Source organism: Canis aureus, chromosome 25 (genome assembly GCF_053574225.1).
Source record: "Canis aureus isolate CA01 chromosome 25, VMU_Caureus_v.1.0, whole genome shotgun sequence".
NCBI lineage: Eukaryota > Metazoa > Chordata > Mammalia > Carnivora > Canidae > Canis > Canis aureus.
The window spans coordinates 36,565,313-36,585,970 of record NC_135635.1 but is presented as its reverse complement, the minus strand read 5'-3'; the positions used below and the strand labels follow the sequence as shown (position 1 = coordinate 36,585,970).

Sequence of the window (20,658 nt, the reverse complement as noted above, 5' to 3'; positions counted from 1 at the left end):
CCTCATTTGTCTCATTTTGCCTGACTCTCCTTGTTTCATTCATAGAATGAATAGGTATAGGTATAGGTATAGGTATAGGTATAGGTATAGGTATGTCAGCAAGTCTCCTGGTATCGAAGGAATGGCCTTGTTTTGGGGGGCACAAAAGTGAAATTCCTCCTAGTCATCAACATCAGGTAGATACTTCAGGGGTGTCCCTTGTGTGGGCCAAATGCACCCTTCTATTGTGGCTTATCCACAACTACTGTGAGTATGTTGGTGGGGAGACAGAGGCTAGTCCCCATCCTTCTGGCTGTGATATTCTATGGCAACTGCTGTGAACACATCAGCAGCTACAGCTGGCCCCTGATATAGCTAGCTGGGAAGCCTGGGTAGAAATATTAAGGGCATGTTGTTGGACAGGATAAGTACCCAGTGTGGCTGGTGGTGCAGTTTGGCCACAAATGTTACAGGCATACTGGTGGGCAAGGGCAACCATCATAGGAGTTGCTTTGGAATGGTTTAGTCCTAGTAAGACCACTCACTAGGAGTGGCAGGATGGGAGCTATTTGGAGGGTATTGGTCCCAGCTGAGATGGTCCACTGGTGATGCAGAAGGTATTTTGCATGCGTGCCAGACTAGCCAAGCCAGCCTGGTGGATATGGAAGTGTGGGAGCCACTTTGGCAGTGGTCCTGTCCTATTCAAGGCCTTCTTCCAGGTATGGTGGGGCAGACACCCCATTGTAGGTCACTGGTCCCAGGGTAGACTGCCCATGGGGTATGGCAGGGCAAGAGTCTCTTTTAGGGGCATCAGCCAGAATACATAGGCAGGCAGGTCAACGTTCCAGGAGATTAATCCAGCTAAATTTAAAAGCCAGATGCAATGGGAGCTCATCATCCCAGTGCAGATCCTCAGGGCAGGAGGATGCCCAATGTGGAACTTGATCCCCTCACTTTTCACAGAGGTTCTCAGTGCCTGTGAGATCTCTGCCAGTTGTGGGTCACCATACTGAGGTTGTGGGTCAAATCAGGCCATGTCTTTCCCTTTATACCCTTTTTGATTTGACTTTTTCTTCATACCTTTAGCTGCATAGAGCTGTTCTTCTAATTCTTAGGTAATTTCCCATATGTAATTGTAGATCTGCTGTGTGCCTAGGAGGTCAGCTCAAGATCCTCCTATTGCACCATCTTGGTATTCACCTCAGAATTCTTCTCATCAGTTTCATCTTGTACCAAAGAAAGGGGGGATATTTATGTATCATTCTTAAGCATATTCACTTTCACTCTAATCTCTAAGAGACCGACTTTGTGCAATCTTTAGCTTTCTAATTTAAAATCATATTTATGTCAGTTGAGATTTGGACTAATATTTGAGACTTTTAAACAATGGCTAAAGCTGACGAGCTATATGAGAATTTCAATGAATTACATTTTATTATATTTTTACAAACTAGCAATCTATTTTCTCTATTAGTCATATAATAGGATTATAACAATTAATGCATTTACTAGCCCTAACCCGTAAATTAGTAAAATTCACTAATGTTCTTTTTTGAAATTTAAAGTACTTATATCTATTGTACTATGGTTATACACATTACTGTTTTCAATAAAATAATTATACTTTTGTATCATATTTTATTTATTACATGTAGAAAGATGAATTCACCCTTTTGGCATTTAACTTTAATGAAATCTATGCCAGGCAGCATAAAGTCACAGTAAAAATTACTAGAATAATAAGGATAGTTTGAATTTACTTTTTATGATATAAATGTATGTATATATTTAACTATTTCTAACAACGGTGATACCTAGTGACCTAAGAGAGATGGATAAATTGGAAGTCAATAGAAAGTAAAAATATATTTATAATATGAAGGTAAAGTGAATTTCTTTTCAAGGATTATTTTTAAGTAGAGAGATTTAGTTACTAACTCTAATGAAAGAAAATACTTAAAAAAGAAAAAGAAAATACTTAAGGATATTCTCATGTTGAAAGATTTATTTCAGATGAAAGCTCAAATGGAGGAAAGAAGACCTGAAGAAAATAAGTTATCTAAATGGTTATTGAGTGGATAAAATACTGATGGTAATGTTTCAAATTATAAATACATATTTGTACTGAATAAGGAATATAGTTAATAATAAGTAACAACTGTATGGTGACAGTAGCTAGAGTTATCATGGTGATCACTTTGCAATGTATATACATGTTAAATAACTATGTTTTACATTTAAACTAATATAATATTGTATTCTAACTAGACTCAATAAAAAATAAAATATACAATTTAACAATAAATAAATAAATACATGTTTGTTTCAGTATTTATGCAAGCAAATACAGTATTTTCAGTAAATAGAAATGGGGGTTGTTAGCTCTTTTCACCATTTAAGAAGGGGTAGAAGTGCTAATTTGTTATATTGTAACAAAGTAAAGAGTAAAGAATGTATGCTATAAAATGTAGTGCTTAGCCAAAGGATATTAAAGCTTATTAAATTAACACATTCTTATAGAACAAATTTAAAATTTTTATTGTGAAGGACAAGAAAACAAAGAAAAAGTAGAATTCAAAGAAATGGTAGTGTTTACCCCAAATTAAATGATAAATATTTTATAGTTAGCAACTAATCATATCTATGTACTTACATATGGAGATAAATTATATCAGTAAGAATACACTTACAAATTATGTTAATATAAATAGGATTTTTATTTCAATTCCAATAGTGTTTATATTTAGATAACTGTTTGCTGCTTTAATGAGATACTCCTTCAACAGAAGCAAACAGAAAAATGAAAGTATAAAGATGTAAAGATATGCAATACAAGCCAGGAGAAAACTTTTGCTAAAGCACTGTCACAGTATAAGGCAAGACATTGTTGGACATCATGAAGCACATTTTACATTTCATAATAATGAATTGATTATCCAAACCATTAACAATGTTTCATAAAATCTGTACGTACTTAATGAGTTGAACATAGATGTGAAATAAAGGGAAGGAGGAAACAATCAAAAATGGAGATTCAAACAGCTCCATCTCCCTACTTATCAAACAAGCAGATATATATAAGTAAGGCTAGAAAGTCTTAAACTAGACAATTCACAAATATATATATGCACATATATACACACACTATAAAGTAATAAAAAATAGTCTTTTCTTTTTTTTCTTTTTTTTAATTTATTTTTTATTGGTGTTCAATTTACTAACATACAGAATAACCCCCAGTGCCCGTCACCCATTCTCTCCCACCCCCCGCCCTCCTCCCATTCTACCACCCCTAGTTCGTTCCCCAGATTAGCAGTCTTTACGTTCTGTCTCCCTTTCTGATATTTCCCACACATTTATTTGCCCTTCCCTTATATTCCCTTTCACTATTATTTATATTCCCCAAATGAATGAGAACATATAATGTTTGTCCTTCTCCGACTGACTTATTTCACTCAGCATAATACCCTCAAGTTCCATCCACGTTGAAGCAAATGGTGGGTATTTGTCATTTCTAATAGCTGAGTAATATTCCATTGTATACATAAACCACATCTTTATCCATTCATCTTTCGTTGGACACCGAGGCTCCTTCCACAGTTTGGCTATCGTGGCCATTGCTGCTATAAACATCGGGGTGCAGGTGTCCCGGCGTTTCATTGCATTTGTATCTTTGGGGTAAATCCCCAACAGTGCAATTGCTGGGTCGTAGGGCAGGTCTATTTTTAACTGTTTGAGGAACCTCCACACAGTTTTCCAGAGTGGCTGCACCAGTTCACATTCCCACCAACAGTGTAAGAGGGTTCCCTTTTCTCCGCATCCTCTCCAACATTTGTTGTTTCCTGCCTTGTTAATTTGCCCCATTCTCACTGGTGTGAGGTGGTATCTCATTGTGGTTTTGATTTGTATTTCCCTGATGGCAAGTGATGCAGAGCATTTTCTCATATGCATGTTGGCCATGTCTATGTCTTCCTCTGTGAGATTTCTGTTCATGTTTTTTGCCCATTTCATGATTGGATTGTTTGTTTCATTGGTGTTGAGTTTAATAAGTTCTTTATAGATCCTGGAAACTAGCCCTTTATCTGATACGTCATTTGCAAATATCTTCTCCCATTCTGTAGGTTGTCTTTGAGTTTTGTTGACTGTATCCTTTGCTGTGCAAAAGCTTCTTATCTTGATGAAGTCCCAATAGTTCATTTTTGCTTTTGTTTCTTTTGCCTTCGTGGATGTATCTTGCAAGAAGTTACTGTGGCCGAGTTCAAAAAGGGTGTTGCCTGTGTTCTTCTCTAGGATTTTGATGGACTCTTGTCTCACATTTAGATCTTTCATCCATTTTGAGTTTACCTTTGTGTATGGTGAAAGAGAGTGGTCTAGTTTCATTCTTCTGCATGTGGATGTCCAATTTTCCCAGCACCATTTATTGAAGAGACTGTCTTTCTTCCAATGGATACTCTTTCCTCCTTTATCGAATATTAGTTGACCATAAAGTTCAGTGTCCACTTCTGGATTCTCTATTCAGTTCCACTGATCTATGTGTCTGTTTTTGTGCCAGTACCACACTGTCTTGATGACCACAGCTTTGTAGTACAACCTGAAATCTGGCATTGTGATGCCCCCAGATATGGTTTTCTTTTTTAAAATTCCCCTGGCTATTCGGGGTCTTTTCTGATTCCACACAAATCTTAAAATAATTTGTTCTAACTCTCTGAAGAAAGTCCATGGTATTTTGATAGGGATTGCATTAAACGTGTAAATTGCCCTGGGTAACATTGACATTTTCACAATATTAATTCTGCCAATCCATGAGCATGGAATATTTTTCCATCTCTTTGTGTCTTCCTCAATTTCTTTCAGAAGTGTTCTATAGTTTTGAGGGTATAGATCCTTTACATCTTTGGTGAGGTTTATTCCTAGGTATCTTATGCTTTTGGGTGCAATTGTAAATGGGATTGACTCCTTAATTTCTCTTTCTTCAGTCTCATTGTTAGTGTATAGAAATGCCATTGATTTCTGGGCATTGATTTTGTATCCTGCCACGCTACCGAATTGCTGTATGAGTTCTAGCAATCTTGGGGTAGAGACTTTTGGGTTTTCTATGTAGAGTATCATGTCATCGGCGAAGAGGGAGAGTTTGACTTCTTCTTTGCCAATTTGAATGCCTTTAATGTCTTTTTGTTGTCTGATTGCTGAGGCTAGGACTTCCAGTACTATGTTGAACAGCAGTGGTGAGAGTGGACATCCCTGTCTTGTTCCTGATCTTAGGGGAAAGGCTCCCAGTGCTTCCCCATTGAGAATGATATTTGCTGTGGGCTTTTCATAGATGGCTTTTAAGATGTCGAGGAATGTTCCCTCTATCCCTACACTCTGAAGAGTTTTGATCAGGAATGGATGCTGTATTTTGTCAAATGCTTTCTCTGCATCTAATGAGAGGATCATATGGTTCTTGGTTTTTCTCTTGCTGATATGATGAATCACATTGATTGTTTTATGGGTGTTGAACCAGCCTTGTGTCCCAGGGATAAATCCTACTTGATCATGGTGAATAATTTTCTTAATGTACTGTTGGATCCTATTGGCCAGTATCTTGTTGAGAATTTTTGCATCCATGTTCATCAGGGATATTGGTCTGTAATTCTCCTTTTTGGTGGGGTCTTTGGTTTTGGAATTAAGGTGATGCTGGCCTCATAGAACGAATTTGGAAGTACTCCATCTCTTTCTATCTTTCCAAACAGCTTTAGGAGAATAGGTATGGTTTCTTCTTTAAATGTTTGATAGAATTCCCCTGGGAAGCCATCTGGCCCTGGACTCTTGTGTCTTGGGAGGTTTTTGATGACTGCTTCAATTTCCTCCCTGGTTATTGGCCTGTTCAGGTTTTCTATTTCTTCCTGTTCCAGTTTTGGTAGTTGTGGCTTTCCAGGAATGCGTCCATTTCTCCTAGATTGCCTAATTTATTGGCGTATAGCTGTTCATAATATGTTTTTAAAATCGTTTGTATTTCCTTGGTGTTGGTAGTGATCTCTCCTTTCTCATTCATGATTTTATTAATTTGAGTCTTCTCTCTCTTCTTTTTAATAAGGCTGGCTAATGGTTTATCTATCTTATTAATTCTGTCAAAGAACCAACTCCTGGTTCTGTTGATCTGTTCCACAGTTCTTCTGGTCTCGATTTCATTGAGTTCTGCTTGAATCTTTATTAACTCCCTTCTTCTCGTGGGTGTAGGATCTATTTGCTGTTTTTTCTCTAGCTCCTTTAGGTGTAAGGTTAGCTTTTGTATTTGAGTTCTTTCCAGTTTTTGAATGGATGCTTGTATTGCGATGTATTTCCCCCTTAGGACTGCTTTTGCTGCATCCCAAAGATTTTGGATGGTTGTATCTTCATTCTCATTAGTTTCCATGAATGTTTTTAATTCTTCCTTAATTTCCTGGTTGACCCTTTCATCTTTTAGCAAGATGGTCCTTAATCTCCACGTGTTTGAGGTCCTTCCAAACTTCTTGTTGTGATTTAGTTCTAATTTCAAGGCATTATGGTCTGAGAATATGCAGGGGACGATCCCAATCTTTTGGTATCAGTTCAGACCCGATTTGTGACCCAATATGTGGTCTATTCTGGAGAAAGTTCCATGTGCACTTGAGAAGAATGTGTATTCAGTTGAGTTTGGATGTAAAGTTCTGTAGATATCTGTGAAATCCATCTGGTCCAGTGTATCATTTAAAGCTCTTGTTTCTTTGGAGATGTTGTGCTTAGAAGACCTATCGAGTATAGAAAGAGCTAGATTGAAGTCACCAAGTATAAGTGCATTATTGTTAAGTATTTCTTCACTGTGGTTAATAATTGATTTATATTTTTGGCAGCTCCCACATTCGGGGCATATATATTGAGGATTGTTCAGTCCTCTTGTTGAATAGATCCTTTAAGTATGATATAGTGTCCCTCTTCATCTCTCACTACAGTCTTCGGGGTAAATTTTAGTTTATCTGATATAAGGATGGCTACCCCTGCTTTCTTTTGAGGACCATTCGAATGGTAAATGGTTCTCCAACCTTTTATTTTCAGGCTGTAGGTGTCCTTCTGTCTAAAATGAGTCTCTTGTAGACAGCAAATAGATGGGTCCTGCTTTTTTATCCAGTCTGAAACCCTGCGCCTTTTGATGGGGTCATTAAGCCCGTTCACATTCAGAGTTACTATTGAGAGATATGAATTTAGTGTCATCATGATAACTATTCAGTCCTTGTTTTTGTGGAATGTTCCACTGAACTTCTTCTTAAAGGGGAATTTTAAGAGTCCCCCTTAAAATGTCTTGCAGAGCTGGTTTGGAGGTCACATATTCTTTTAGTTGCTGCCTGTCTTGGAAGCTCTTTATCTCTCCTTCCATTTTGAATGAGAGCCTTGCTGGATAAAGTATTCTTGGTTGCATGTTCTTCTCATTTAGGACCCTGCATATATCCTGCCAGCCCTTTCTGGCCTGCCAGGTCTCTGTGGAGAGGTCTGCTGTTACCCTAATACTCCTCCCCATAAAAGTCAGGGATTTCTTGTGTCTTGCTGCTTTAAGGATCTTCTCTTTATCTTTGGAATTTGCAAGCATCACTATTAAATGTCGAGGTGTTGAACAGTTTTTATTGATTATAGGGGTGATCTCTCTATTTCCTGGATCTGAATGCCTGTTTCCCTTCCCAGATTAGGAAAGTTTTCAGCTAGAATTTGTTCAAATACATATTCTGGCCCTCTGTCCCTTTCGGCACCCTCGGGAACACCAATTAAACGTAGGTTTTTCTTCCTCAGGCTGTCGTTTATTTCCCTTATTCTATCTTCATGGTCTTTTAATCGTTTGTCTCTTTTTTCCTCAGTTTCCCTCTTTGCTAGCAACTTGTCTTCTATGTCACTCACTCGTTCTTCCACCTCGTTAACCCTCGTCGTTAGGACTTCTAGTTTGGATTGCATCTCATTCAATTGATTTTTAATTTCTGCCTGATTAGCTCTAAATTCTGCAGTCATGAAGTCTCTTGAGTCCTTTATGCGTTTTTCTAGAGCCACCAGTAGCTGTATAATAGTGCTTCTGAATTGGCTTTCTGACATTGAATTGTAATCCAGATTTTGTAACTCTGTGGGAGAGAGGACTGTTTCTGATTCTTTCTTTTGAGGTGAGGTTTTCTTTCTAGTCATTTTGCTCAGTGCAGAGTGGCCAAATGCAAGTTGTACTGGGAAAAGGAGGAAAAGAGAGTAGAGAAAGAAGGAAAGAAAAGAGAAAGAGAAAAAAAAGGAAGAGAAAAAAACAAAAAAAAAGAAAAAGAGAAAGAAAAAGAAAGGAGAAAAAAGGGGGGTGGGGGAAGGAAACAAATCAAAAAGCAAAAAAAAAAAAAAAGAAAAAAGAAAAAAGAAAAAAGAAAAAAAAAGAACCACGGGGGAGTATCTTCTGATTCTGTGTACTTTAAGTCCCTTGGCTTCCCCTGGAAGCTGTCAGTCAGTCTAGCTGGTCTTCTGGGGGAGGTGCCTGCTGTGCTGATTTTCAGGTGTTAGCAGTTGGGGGAGCTGCTCTGCCCCTGCCTGGTGCAGGGCTCAGTGGGGGTTGTTTACCCCGTGAGGCCCCAGGAGGAACAACCCCAGTGGCGGCGGCCAGCTCTGGAGCCCTAGAGTCAGCCCCTGCAGTAGGTCCAGAGCTCTCCGTCTGCAGGGCCTGGAGGCTCCGGGGCGGGGCCGCTGATCTGCTCAGCTGGGGCAGGAGCGTCCTCGCTGTCCTGGGCCCTCCCGGCCTCTGCCTGTCCCGAGGGAGGCTGGATCCTGGCTGTGTCCCGGCGCCCTGTGCTCCGGAGCCTGCGCTGGTGGATTCGCGCTTCTGCTCTGCAGCCCCCTCCGCGGAGCCGCCCCCGATCCCCCACCCCCGAGCTGCTCCCGCCCCGCAGCCCCCTCTGCGGAGCCGCCCCCAAGCCCCCCCGAGCTGCTCCCGCCCCGAACCCCCTCCGCAGAGCCGCCCCCGAGCCCCACGAGCTGCCCCCGCCCCGCAGCCCCCTCCGCGGAGCCGCCCCCGAGCCCCCCCGAGCTGCTCCCGCCCCGAACCCCCTCCGCGGAGCCGCCCCCGAGCCCCCCCAAGCTGCTCCCGCCCCGCAGCCCCCTCCGCGGAGCCGCCCCCGAGCCCCCACGAGCTGCTCTCGCCCCGAACCCCCTCCGCAGAGCCGCCCCCGAGCCCCACGAGCTGCCCCCACCCCGCAGCCCCCTCCACGGAGCCGCCCCTAAGCCCCCCGAGCTGCTCCGGGTCCCGCTGTGCGCGCTGCAGCCCTTAGGGAGCTCGGCGCACTCCCCCGGGGAGCAGGTGTCTGTTAGTGTCCCCGGGAGCCCGAGGGCATCCCCGCCCTCCTGGGTCCTTCTCCAACTCCCTGGAGCCCCTTTCCGCCCGGGAAGGTCGGTGCAGCTCCTGCTCCTCCGGGACGGGGCTCTCCTGTCCTGGGGACACTCGCCCCGGCCTCAGCCCGGCTCCTCGCGGGCCCCTCCCCCTTGGAGGCCTTTGTTTCTTTATTTCTTTTTTCCCGTCTTCCTACCTTGATAGAAGAGCGAACTCTTCTCACTGTTGCATTCCAGGTGTTCTCTCTTTAATTCTCAGGCCGAATTCATAGATTTTCAGGATAATTTGAAGGTTTTCTAGGTAATTTGGTGGAGACAGGTGATTTGGAGACCCTACTCTTCCTCCATCTTGCCCCTCCCTCCAAAAATACTCATTTTTTTAGGCTCTGGTTTCTCTTCAGATCACATAAATCTTTCGCCTTTTACAAAATACTCATACTTTTAAATTCATATGAAAATTTTCCAAAACTTTCAAAAATACACTATATACTCACATTTCCAAGTATATTAATTAATATAAAACATATAGAACTGTGATGTCACTGCATTAGCCAGTAGGCAAGTTGGCAATTGGAAAAATGTATATGAATATTTGCAATTAACTTTTCATAATTAAAAATAAATAATATTAATTCCATAGTTATACTAGCCATGTTAACACAAATGTAGGCCACATCCAGCTTCATAGAAAATTCTCTAAATATAGTTCACCTAAAATAGCGGTCAGTAAACATCAATTTTAAAATCCTTGTATGGTGTTATTTTTTTTTAAGATTTTATTTATTTGACAGAGAGAGAGAGAGAAAGAGCACAAGTAGGCAGAGCAACAGGCAGAAGGAAAGGGAGGGGGAGAAGCAGGCTTTCCACTGAGCATAGAGCCCAATGTAGGGCTTGATTTCAGGACCCTGGGATCATGACCGTAGCCAAAGGCAGACGCTTAACCAACTGAGTCACCCAGGTGGTCCCCTTGTATGGTTTTAACTCACTAATATATTTCTAATTAACATATGAGCTAAACATATGATTACAATGAATGTTGACTTTTTTTACATGAATTATAAGGGAAATATAACAGCAAAATTTTGTTCTATGAAATAATAATTACCTTAAGTACACCTATTACAAAACAGAGCAGAAATCTGACCATATACCACATGAAACTAAAAACATGAAAGCATTGAATATTCTTCCTTTCTTATACCATACACAAAATAAATTCAAAGTGAATGAAAGAACTAAATATGAGATAGGAAACCATCAAAATCCTAGAGAACACAGGCAGTAACCTCTTTGACCTTGGCCATAGCAATTTCTAACAAGACACATCCCTAGAGGCAAGGGAAACAAAAGTAAAAATGAGCTATTGGTACTTCATCAAGATAAAAAGCTTCTGCTCAGCAAAGGAAACAATCAACAAAACTAGAAGGCAGCCTTCAGAATGGAAGAAGATCAAATGATGTATTGAATAAAAGGTTAGTATTCAAAATCTATAAAGAACTTACCTAACCAATACCCCAAAAGATAAATCATCCAATTAAGAAATGGGCAGAAGACATAAATAGACATTTTTCCAAAGAAAACATACAGATGGTTAAAAGACACATAAAAAAGATGCTCAACATCACTCATCATCAGAGAAATACACATTAAGACTACAATGAGATACTTCCTCACACCAGTCAGAAGGCTAAAAATAACAAACCTGGAAACAATAGATGTTGGCATGGATGTGGAGAAAGGGGAACCCCCTTACACTGTTGGCGGGAATGCAAATTGGCGCAACCACTGTGGAAAACAGTACTGAAGTTCCTCAAAAAGTTAAAAAGAGGAGTACCCTATGACCTAGCAATTGCACTACTACTAGGTTTTTATCCAAAGGGTACAAAAACACTGATTTGAAGGGGCACATGCATGCCAATGTTTATAGCAGCATTATCAACAATAGCCAAACTATGGAAAGAACTCAAGTGTCCATTGACCGATGAATGGATAAAGAAAGATGATATTTACATAATGGAATATTACTCATCCCTCAAAAAATTTAAATCTTGCCATTTGAAGTAACATGGATGGAGCTAGAGAGTATTATGCTAAGCAAAATATATCAGTCAGAGAAAGACAAATACGATATGATTTCACTCATATGTGGAATTTAAGAAACAGAACAGATGAACATAGGAGAAGGGAAGAAAAAAGAGGGAGGGAAGCAAACCATAAGAGATCCTTAAGTATAGAGAACAAACTGATGTTTGATGGGTAATTGGGCAGGGGATGGGCAAAATATGTGACAGATATTGAGGAGGGCACTTGTAGTGTTGAGCACGGGTGTTGTATGTAAGTGATACATCACTAAATTCTACTCTTGAATCCAACTATAGGTTACCTAACTAGAATTTTATATTTTATTTTATTATTTTATTTTATTTTACTTTATTTTTATTTATTTATTCATAGAGACACACAGAGAGTGGGAGAGGCAGAGATACAAGCAGAGGGAGAAGCAGGCTCCATGCAGGGAGCCTGATGCGGAACTCGATCCTGAGTCTCCAGGATCACACCCTGGGCTGAAGGCGGCGCTAAACCGCTGATCCACTCAGACTGCCCCCTAACTAGAATTTTAATAAAAATTTGAAAAAAAAAAAAAAAGAAGTTACCAGTAGAATACAAAGATGCTGTCACAGTTTACATACTGTCATACTTTTTAGAAAATAAAACAATAAAACTTTTAGATAATTAAAAAATAAACATTAAAAATATGAGAGCAAAATTAGGTAAAATTAAATCCAAACAAAGAAGATAAGAGAAAATGATAGTACAAAATCATGACAAAGAGCAAAACTGCAATAGAGAGGATCAAGAAAATCAAATATAGTCTCTTTGAAAAGACATAATAAAATAGATAAGGCTATCAAAAAATAAAGACAGAAACCATTTATATCCAGATTAAATTTGGGAATACATTATTGTTTTAAATTAAAACAACATTAAAAGGTAATAAAGGGGGGATCCCTGGGTGGCTCAGTGGTTTGGCTCCTGCCTTTGGCCCAGGGCATGGTCCTGGGGTACCGGGATCGAGTCCTGAGGCGGGCTCCCAGTGTGGAGCCTGCTTCTCCCTCATCCTGTGTCTCTGCCTCTCTCTCTCTCTGTGTCTATCATAAATAAATAAATAAATAAATAAATAAATAAATAAATAAATCTTTAAAAAAATAAAAAGTAGTAAAGGTAGATTATAAATATATTTAAAAATCTATATGTAATAGAAAATTCCTAGAAATGCAAATTACCAAAATGGAATACAACAAAAAGAAACGTGTGCAAACCTCCCACATATTAAAGAAATGAGTTCATGATATAAACCTTCTTACAAAAACATTCCACTCAGCTCAGATGGCAACAGTAATGAATAATGACACTTAAAAAATTTTGATCACCTCCCCTAGCCATTATGGTATAGTTGTTGTATATATTACATCCTATACATATTGTAAACATCGGAAGACATGTTGCAAACTTTGCTGTGAGTAGTCATGCATACTGTATTTTTTTTTTAATTTTATTTACTTATGATAGTCATACAGAGAGAGAGAGGCAGAGACACAGGCAGAGGGAGAAGCAGGCTCCATGCACCGAGAGCCCGACGTGGGATTCGATCCCGGGTCTCCAGGATCGCGCCCTGGGCCAAAGGCAGGCGCCAAACCGCTGCACCACCCAGGGATCCCGTCATGCATACTGTAAAGAAATTAACAAAAGATTGTTTTTCATATTTACCCAGATATTTATAACTTTTCATGCTCTTTTCATCTTCCCAAATACCCAGTTTTCCATCTTGTTCTATTACCTTTAAGCCTGAAATTCTCTTCCCGTGGCACCTTTTGCAATGCAGGCCTGCTGGTGGTAGATGTCCTGAGTAGTTGTTTGAAAATGTATTAATTTACTTTTATTCTGGAAGGCTTTTAATGACAGAGAATTTTGGGTTGGCAGGTTTCTCTTCTTGAAATGAATATTCTTTAATCTTCTAAATTTTATTGTTTGTAGTGAATTTCTGGGCTATGAAGTGTTTAAGTTAAAGCTGTCAAGATTTTCTTTTTATCTGTTTCAGAAGCATGATGACAATATGATTTAGCTTCTGTTTATCTTATTGGATTTTGTTTATCTTATTTTGGTTTTGCTGAGCTTCCTGAATTTAACTTGGCATCTTTCAACAAATTTGAAATTTTTTCAGCCATTATTTCTTCAAATATTTTTTCTGCCAAATGTTCTTTTTTCCTTGTAAGATCCCAATTACGTGGGTCATCATACTGATCTCTTTTAAAAAATATTTTTGCTCCTCTCTCAGATTGGATGATTATTCTTCTCCAATCCAGAGTGTTTAGGAGTTCACAAGCTAAATTTTTACATGTCGCCTTAGGAGGAACCACAAAGTAATAATGGTTGTATTAAGGGAAGAACCTCATAAATGTGGGGCAGAGCAACACTTTTTTAAATGCTAATGAGTTATTTTATCCATACGTTTATACTCATTAATTACCCAGAAACAAAATGTTTACATTAGTATATTTGGTACACAAGACTAGACCAAAACATTGGGACGCTTGGGTGGCTCAGCGGTTTAGCACCTACCTTCAGCCCAGGGGTGATCCTGGAGTCCCAGGATTGAGTCCCACATCGGGCTCCCCGCATGGAGCTTGCTTCTCCCTCTGCCTGTGTCTCTGTCTCTGTCTCTCTCTCTCTGTGTCTCTCATGATTAAATGAAATAAAATCTTAAAAAAAAAAAAAAAAAAGATTGGACCAACACAGCTCAGTCCTTCCTTCATTCTCCTTGGAACTGGCTGCCTGCAAAGAATACACCTTCTGGTCTGTTTTAACAACAGTAAATTTTTAAAGGGCACCATCTTCCTCTGAATTTAGTACTGAAATGAGTACTGTTAACTTGGGATCTAGAATAACAAGCCCTTTATGTTCAACACCTAATGTATAACCTCAGAAAGTTAGAGACAGAGAAAAATGCCATTTTGATATTTATATCCCTGACTTCTGCATGGCTCTTTGTATTCTGAATTCACTCTTGGTTTTATTACTCTCTTAATATTGTTCCATATTTGTATATCACTAGTGCTTTTGATGGATATCCTAAATCAAGCTCATTCTATCAAATAACTCTACATGGAAGACTTTAGGCATCTTTTATGAATGTGTTTATATATGTAAAAAAATAGTTTGGAAGAAAACTAGGAGGTTTCCCACATTAGAATGTAGCAAGTAGCCTCTCATTTTTCTCCATTTTCCATATCAAGAGATACATATGTGTGGATGGGATGCTCCGAAATTGGAAGGAAAGAGGCATTTCAGTGTTTTCTTCTCCTAGGGCCATGGAGGTTCTTCAAATCTAAGAACCACATAGGCTATCTTGTCAAACCTTGACAATTCCTTTCAAATTTCTTCAATCTCGGTATGCCTGGGTGGCTCAGCTGTTAAGCGTCTGCCTTTGGCTCAGGGCGTGATCCTTGGCCCGGGACTGAGTCCCACATCGGGCTCCCTACAAGAAGCCTACCTTTCTCTCCCTCTGTCTATGCCTCTGCCTCTCTCTGTGTCTCATATGAATAAACAAATAAAATCTTTTTAAAAATGTCTTCAATTTCAAAGAGACAGTGCTTGCATTCATTCAAATATGTTATTGAGTGAAGACTGGGTTCTTGAAAAAAAAAGAAAAGGAATTGCGACATGATTTCCAAAATGGAAATGCATCCCCAGAAAAAAATTACTCATGTTTACTGTCCATACATGACATGTATTGACTTCCTCAAAACCTTGTTTTAAAATGCACATATCTTTGATGTGTATAATCAAAGTGGTTGAGTCAAATTATATTTCTGATACCTGGCTATTTCATTGGGTGAAAGGAAAAACACAGTTATAAGGCATGGATTTTCTTGGAAAACAGCCTTTATTGAATACTTGGTAAAGCAAAATATGAAGAGATCATATATAGCCAGAATGTCATGTGGTTAGGCTGTATTTTAAGGATCCTTAAGCATTATGTTATTGATTCCTCAGATCAGCCCCATAAGGTAGCTATAATTAGGGACATCATGTCACAGGTGATCACACAGGTGATCACACAGAAAGATCAAGTTCTTAAGTCAAAATGACCGAGATCTAGTGAATATACAAGGCTGCCCAGTATTCTAAGAATGAAATATGTAAAAAAGATCCAAGCTGAATCTGTAGTCTCAAGCCAAATCTATACATGTCCAACTTCTATCAACTAAAAAATAGCCAAACCACAGATTGGCAAATGAGAGATAAATTCTTATTTTTATTTTTTAATTTTTTAAAAGGTTTTATTTATTTATTCATGAGAGACACAGAAAGGGAGAGAGAGAGAGAGAGAGGCAGAGACACAGGCAGAGGAAGAAGCAGGCTCCATGCAGGGAGCCCGACGTGGGACTCGATCCCAGGTCTCCAGGATCACACCCCGGGCTGAAGGCAGGCACCAAACTGCTGAGCAACCCAGGGATCCCCAAATGCTTATTTTTAAATGCCAATGGAATCTTGGGTTGTTTATGACACAACTTTAACAGTTAGTTACAGCTACCATTTAACTGTTATGTGAAATTGATTTTGAATATTCAAATACTTTCCCTATATGATCAGAAGGAATAAGTACAGACAATGTAAAGAATGTATCTTCAAAGTGATAAATGTATAATTATTTTGCAGATAATTATTGAGTTTAATCTCTTTCCCTGCTGTAATTGAATAGGGTAAAAATATATCTGAATCATTATCAAAGTACAAAAGTTTGTCCTGAATTCTGGCAATAACGAGCTATGTGCTCTACCTTATACTTTTAATTATACTTAATATCCTTATACTTTTAATTCTTGTTTTTTCACTATTAAACATTTATTTTTCACTTCAAAGTATTTTTTAGCATAGTAGTAAAGAACAACAGAGGTGGTGATGTGGAGAATTTAATAAAACAAGATCTCTTCCAATATATATGAAATCCAGGTGAGGGAAACAACACACAAGAAAGAGTATCAAAGGGCACTGGTTCTTATTCAAGAACCTTATCTGTCTTTACCAGATAATGAACCTAACCTTTCATAGTGCTGCCCTAAAACAGATTCTGAAGGTACATGGTTCCATCCTCTGAGGAAGTGGAACAGATGTGAATGGCACTTACATAGGAAGCTTGTGATGACTGCATGGTCACCCTGAGTGCCTGTTAACAATTGAGTACTCTCAGCTCCAATCAATCCCTCTGTGCCGTTTTCAGATAATGGAGCTAGGTGAGATAAACTTCTCTCCCTTGTCAGTTCACATGAGGTTGAGTGTTGTCAGTATAAGGCAACGGAGAGACACTGCAGCACAAAGGTCTCTTCTTCCTCATTCCTCATTCCTCTTCCTCATTTCCAGTGTTTCATGGTGTTTTGCCACTATGGCTTGGTTGCCAGCTGCATGCAGGCAGGAATTCCAGTATATTCAGCCTCCAGCCAGTTTCTGTCGCCAGCACCTGTCATAGTTTTCTGCCCCCTGATCTGTGGCTCCTACAACTCTAACAGGGAATTCTTCCTGCTTGCCAGTCAGAGCCTCAGATTCATCCTCACCAAGTTTAGCCTGTGGACTGTGAAGCTACACTGTCCCAGCCAATCTTGTGAGCATGTCTACCATGTAGCCACACTGTCTTCAATGACATCTAAATCCCATCTTCAGAGAGTAGAACTGGCTTCCCAGGATCAGTCTTTTAGGTACTCCTCTTTCACACTAAGGTACTTTCTTTCTTTCTCTCTTACTTTCTTTTCTTTCTTTCTTCTTTCTTTCTTTCTTTCTTTCTTTTTCTTTCTTTCTTTCCTTTTTTTCTTTCTTCTTTCTTTTTCTTTCCTTCTTTCTTCTTTCTTTTTTAGAGTTTATTTGACAAAGAGAAAGTGCACAAGCTGGGGGAGAAGCAGACTGAGAGGGAGAAGCAGGCTCTCCCTTAAGCAGGGAAGCTGATGCCAGGCTGGACCTCAGGACCCTAAAATCATGGCCTGAGGAAAAGGCAGATGCTTAAATGACTGAGCCACCAGGTGCCCTCATCCTAAAGTATTTTTATAATTTTATTTTAGTAGCCTTTCCTCTTAATGTGCTTCCCCTTACAAATAAATAATAATTGTTTACCTCAAACTTCCCTTGGTTTCTGTCTCCTGATTCAATTCTGATCAATAACCTTGCCACCCGGGGCTGTTTAATCCTCATTTACAGCCCCTTTAAGGCCTAGGAAAAATTAATTAATTTGGAAATATTAGTAGAATTGTTCATCTTATTGAGGAATTTACAAAAACAGTGCTTGATATTATGCTTTGTAATTTAAATATCATTCACTTTAATAAATAGAAAATTTTCTAAGTTTAAGAAATGTATAATATGTACTTGAGTGTATATATTCTTACATTAATATGATGCCAAGACCAAGGGTGAAACCTCAAGTACACTTTGGACTTTGGGTGATTATGATGTATCACTGCATATTCATCCTTGGTAACAAATGGTCCATTCTAGTGAGTCATGATAATAACACATCACATGTGTGAACAGGGGCAATAGAGGAAATCTCTGTACCTTCTTCTTAATTTCGATGTGACCTAAAATTGCTCTAAAAATAATATCTTTAAAATATTCTGATTTAAATTTAAAACACAATTGTTTTAAATTGTGTGGCTTTTGAAGAAATGAGAGATAATGTTCTTTAGATGATGAGATAGCAATATACCAAAATTAGGTAATTAATACCTGGTGCTTACAAACATATGATTTTAATTCTAAGCAGGGGTCATGAGAAACTTTGTTAATGTCAAGGTTGAAATATGGACAATTGTCTTCACTCTCTGAAGATATTGGTGATCTGAAATACAGAGAATTACATCTCATTAATCTTAGTAATATATAAATGAATATAAATGAACAAATAATTTATTTGGACTAATAGTTGTATATCAAAATCTAAATAATTCCCATGTCATTTTTCTATGAAAACAGTGTAGCATTTGTGTTTATCTAATTGTTCACATATTAACATTTTTCCTAGTAAGATTAATTTTTTTAAGTTATAAAATATAAATGTTCTCAAGAAACTTAACACTTAGAAAAAGGAAGTTAAGTTCTTTGACAACACAGATGAATTACTACTGATTCTCTGGGAGACTCTAATCCATGTAGAATGAATGAAGAAGTTCAACAAATACTATGAGAAAACAAATTTTATTAGAAATAAAATATATATGTAAACTTTAAAAATCTGAGTTCAAATAAATGAAAATATGATGGCCACAGTATAGCAGGTAGGATTTGTCAATAGATAAATAAAACTATATGAATAGACCACAGAAAAATTCTTGCTTTGTAAAATAAATACCTGAAATTAAAAACCCAATAAATTGTACCTACAGAAAATTTGAGACGCAGAGAAAAAAACTGATGAAATTAAAGAAAGAGTAAGAGTATTATTCATCCCATAGGATGAGGGAGAAAAATTAACAGAGTTCAGAAACCTTCAAAACAATATCAGTAAAGCTAGCATAGTTCTAAGTACAACATGAGAAGGACAAGAGAAGTAGACAAAAAAAAAAAAAAACAGAAAATCAATCTTAAGTGACAATGCAAGACAACTTCTAAATATCATTTAAAAATATTTATAGATAAATAAATAAAATCTTTAAAGAAATAAATAAAATAAATACTAATATTTATAGACCCCAGCAGTTTAGCAAACTAAGAGAATGTGCACATAGAAATTCACATCTCAGGATATCATACTGAAATGACTGAACATCACTTGAGAACACAAAGAAATATTCTTTTTTTAAAAAGATTTTATTTATTCATTCATGAGAGACAGAGAAAGAGAGAGAGAGAAAGAGAGAGAGAGAGAGAGAGAGAGAGAGAGAGGGGCAGAGACCCAGACAGAGGGAGAAGCAGACTCCACCAGGGAGCCCAACCCGGGACTCAATCCCGGGTTCCAGGATCAAGCCCTGAGCTGAAGGCAGTGCTAAACCGCTGAGCCACCCAGGCTGTCCTCACAGAAATATTCTTGAGGGAACAGGAGAGATTAAGAGGTGACTTAAATCAGTATGAAAATCAGGGAATGGTGATACATCTTCCACTTCCATCAGCTTTAGAACACGTTATGTACCACAGAATCTGCATCTGCCCTAGACACTATTTCAGACTGAAGAAGAGGTGACATCAGCAAGACATAACAATAGAAAACCCCAAGCTCTAAATCCCCATAGAAACAATAATTTAAAGATACATCCAGACCCAAACCCCTGTATATTCCATTTAATCATTTTTTATAAGGTTGCCAAGACCACTCAGTAAAGAGAGTATCTTTTACAAATGTTGATGGGAAACTGACCATTCACTTGCAAAAAGTGAAGTTGGATGCTTACATTTACACCGTATTCTAAGATTAAATCCACATGGACTGAAAATCTAAACATAAGATATAAAACCTGAAATTCCTTGAAAAGAACGTGAGGGAAAAAAAACAACATCGTATTTGGCAATGAATTCTTGGATATGACACCAAAAGTACAGATCACAAACAAAAAGTAAACTCTAGACAAATGGGCTAACATCAAATTAAAATATTTCTGTGCATCAAAGGGATTGATCAATAGAATGAAAAGACAAAGTGGGAAAAAAACACTTGCAAATCATATATTAGACAAAGGATTCATATCCAAAATATATAAGGAATCCCATGAATTAGTTAATAACAACAATAAAAACCAAATAACCTGTTTAAAAAATGGGAAAAGGACTTAGACATTTTTTCCAAAGGGAATTTATAAATAATCGAAAACCATACGAAAAGATGCTCATTATGATCAATGATCAGAGAAATACAAATCAAAACTTCAATGAAATATTTCTTCATATGCTTCAGGGTGGATATTATGAAAAAAAAAAGTGTCAGTGAAGAGGTGGAAAAAGAGGATCCTTTACACTACTAATGGAAATGTAAATTTGGCTGCCATTATGAAAAACAGTATGGAGCTTCTTCAAAAACTAAAAATAGAATAGCATTATGAATCAGCAATCCCACATGTAGGAAAACACATAAAATAATTGAAAACAATATTTCAAAGAGATAACTGTACAGTCATGCTCATTGCAGCATTATTCACAAGAGTCAAGTGGTAGAAGCAGCCCAAATGTCCCCTGATAGATGAATGGATCAAGAAAACATAGTATACATAACAATTCAATATTATTCAGCCTTGAAAAGGAAGGAAATCCTGTCACATGCTATGAAATGGATGAAACGCCAGGGCATTATGCTAATAGAAATAAGACACA

At 38.2% G+C, this 20,658-nt stretch overlaps 1 long non-coding RNA gene across 1 annotated transcript; it reads right to left on the bottom strand.

Moving 5' to 3' along the window:
* Window positions 1–9,509: 9,509 nt before the first annotated feature.
* On the bottom strand, window positions 9,510–17,903 carry LOC144297238 (uncharacterized). The gene is made up of 3 exons (XR_013364316.1): window positions 17,748–17,903; window positions 17,476–17,571; window positions 9,510–9,609 (listed from the first exon to the last, which is right to left on the bottom strand). It is a non-coding gene; the product is annotated as an uncharacterized LOC144297238 (long non-coding RNA).
* Window positions 17,904–20,658: the final 2,755 nt, after the last annotated feature.